Source organism: Gossypium hirsutum, chromosome A03 (assembly GCF_007990345.1).
Source record: "Gossypium hirsutum isolate 1008001.06 chromosome A03, Gossypium_hirsutum_v2.1, whole genome shotgun sequence".
NCBI lineage: Eukaryota > Viridiplantae > Streptophyta > Magnoliopsida > Malvales > Malvaceae > Gossypium > Gossypium hirsutum.
In genome coordinates this window covers 65,721,882-65,724,530 of record NC_053426.1, presented here as the reverse complement: position 1 = coordinate 65,724,530, position 2,649 = coordinate 65,721,882, and the positions used below count along the sequence as shown (strand labels likewise).

General features: G+C 36.5%; 1 non-coding gene across 1 annotated transcript; it reads left to right on the top strand.

Moving 5' to 3' along the window:
* The first annotated feature begins 1,338 nt into the window (after window positions 1-1,338).
* On the top strand, window positions 1,339-1,445 carry LOC121227775 (small nucleolar RNA R71). Its single transcript, XR_005925298.1, has one exon. It is a non-coding gene; the product is annotated as a small nucleolar RNA R71 (small nucleolar RNA).
* The last annotated feature ends 1,204 nt before the right edge of the window (window positions 1,446-2,649 follow it).

Here is a 2,649-nt window from a genome sequence, read left to right as displayed (position 1 = left end):
ATGGGAAATATGAACTTATCTACTTTCACTAGTACATCTTCAATAATACCCTTAGGAAATCTTATAGTTTTATCTTCCAATTGAATGCTCATCCTAGTTTGTTTTGGTTTCCCAAGACCTAGTTGCTTAAACATTTTGTAAGGCATCACGTTAATACTAGCCCCTAAATTAGCTAATGCATGACTTATATCTAAACTACCAATTAAGCAATGAATTGTAAAACTCCCTGGATCTTTCAATTTGTGGGGTAGCTTATTTTTTAGAATAGCTGAGCAGACTGCGTTTAGCTCCACATGCGACGCTTAGTCCAACTTCCGCTTATTTACTAAAATCTCTTTTAAAAATTTCATTGCATTTGGCATCTGCGACAAAGCTTCAATAAATGGTAAGTTAATATGTAATTTTTTCAAAAGTTTGAGAAATTTACCGAATTGTTCGTCTGAGCGGTCTTTCCTTGTCGCGTTAGGGTATGGGACACGAGGTCGATATTCTTCATTCACCATTTTTTTATGGCTTACCTCACTTTTACCTTTGCTCACCACAGTTTCTTGCATCAATTTTGGCTCAGGCACAATGAATCCTTCCTTATCTTCAGTACTAATTGCGTTGAGGTGTTCCCTTAGATTAGGTTCAGTATTACTTGGTAAGCTACCTTATGGTCGTTCAGAGATTAGTTTGGATAGCTGGCCTATTTGATTTTCGAGCCCTTGGATCGATGCTTATTGATTCTTAAGTGCTATCTCGGTATTTTGGAAATAGGTTTCTAATACCGAGATGAATTTAGAGAGCATCTCTTCAAGGTTTGGTTTCTTCTCTTGTTGATAAGGTGGCTGCTGAAAACCCTAAGGATTTTGTGGCTTTTGATTCCGTTGACCACCCCAAGAGAATTTTGGGTGGTTCCTCTAACCTGTATTATAAGTATTACTGTATGAGTTATTTTGAGTTCGAAAGTTATTGTTACTCATATAGTTGACTTGTTCCTCTTCGGTTGTAGGATTGAAGGACTGATATTCTGTATGCACACCTCCTCCACTTGAGTCACACCTCATTACTAGATGTATCTGTGTAGAACCAAGTAAACCATCAATCTTTTTATTGAGAAGTTCTACCTGATTTGATGGCATAGTAACTGAGTCGACATTATAAACGCCAACTGTTTTTGTTGGCTTAGTCCTCATGACTTGCCACTGATAATTATTTAGTGATATTTCTTCAATGAATTCATAAGCCTCTTCATGTGTTTTGTTGTTGATGGTTTCTCCAGCAGCTACGTTAATCATCTGTCTTGTTGAGGGATTCACACCATTGTAAAACGTTTGAACTTGCAGCTATAGAGGTAACCCATGGTGAGGGCACCTTCGCAATAGATCCTTGTATCTCTCCCATGCATCGTAAAGTGTTTCTAAGTCCATCTATACAAAAGAAGAGATATCATTACGTAACTTAGCCGTTTTAGCCGGCGAAAAATATTTTAGTAGAAATTTTTCGATCATTTGTTCCCAAGTAGTAATGGACCCTCGTGGTAACGAGTTCAACCACTGTTTAGCTTTGTTTCTCGGTGAAAAAGCGAATAACCAAAGGCGAATGGCATCATCAGAAATGTCATTAATTTTGAAAGTGTCGCAAAACTCCAGAAAATTCGCCAAGTGAGTGTTGGGATACTCATCCTGCAAACCATCAAACTGAACAAACTACTGTATCATCTGAATTGTGTTAGGTTTCAGTTCAAAATTATTCGCAGCAATAGCAAGTCTAACTATACTTGACTCAGTTCCTATTAAAGAAGGTTTAGCATAATCATACATAGTACGTGGAGCAGGATTTTGATTAGCCACAATTGCAGGAGGTAGCTGATTGCCTTGGTTTTCAGCCATCTTTTCGGTTGGGGGTTGAGTATTGTCTTCTTGCTCGTTCTCCTTGTATCTTAAGCTCTGCCTTATTTCTCTTTGGTTTCTACGAACTGTGTGATCGATTTCTTCGTCAAACAGTAATGGTCCCGATGGGTCTCTTCTAGTCATAAACTATGAAAACCTGCCAAGAGAAGGAAAAAGGAAGTTAATAAATAATAATTAAATTAAATTAAATTGCAAGAAAAATAAATGGCTAAAGTAATAAAAATTGAGTGTTCCTAATATTTCAGTTCCCCGGCAATAGCGCCAAAAACGTGATCGCGAGGTTTCGTCATAGGTTTTAAATATTTATAATTACTCGTTCTTAGACTAACTATTATCGCGATGTAGGCAAGTGTACCTATCGAACAATAGTATAGTTTTAGCTAGACCAGATTGTCAAACCCAAAGGAACTAAAAGTACTAGTAATGACTATCTTTTTATTATCTAGCCTAAGAATAAAGAGATTTTGTTTTAATTAACTAATTATCTAAACTAAGAACTCACAGAGAAAAGAATTGGGGAATTGCTTTTTGGAAAATCAGTTGAATGAAGACAATACCTAAAGAAAAATCCACCTAGACTTTACATGTTATTCTGGCTTCGAATCGGATGATTTATTCATTCAACTTGTTCCGTAGAGATCCTTAAGTTATGTTATTATCCCTATTCAAGACTAATAACGTCTAATCCCTAGATTGAATAACTGAGCTTTTCTCTAATTAACACTCTAGGGCTACATTAACTCGATCTATGGAT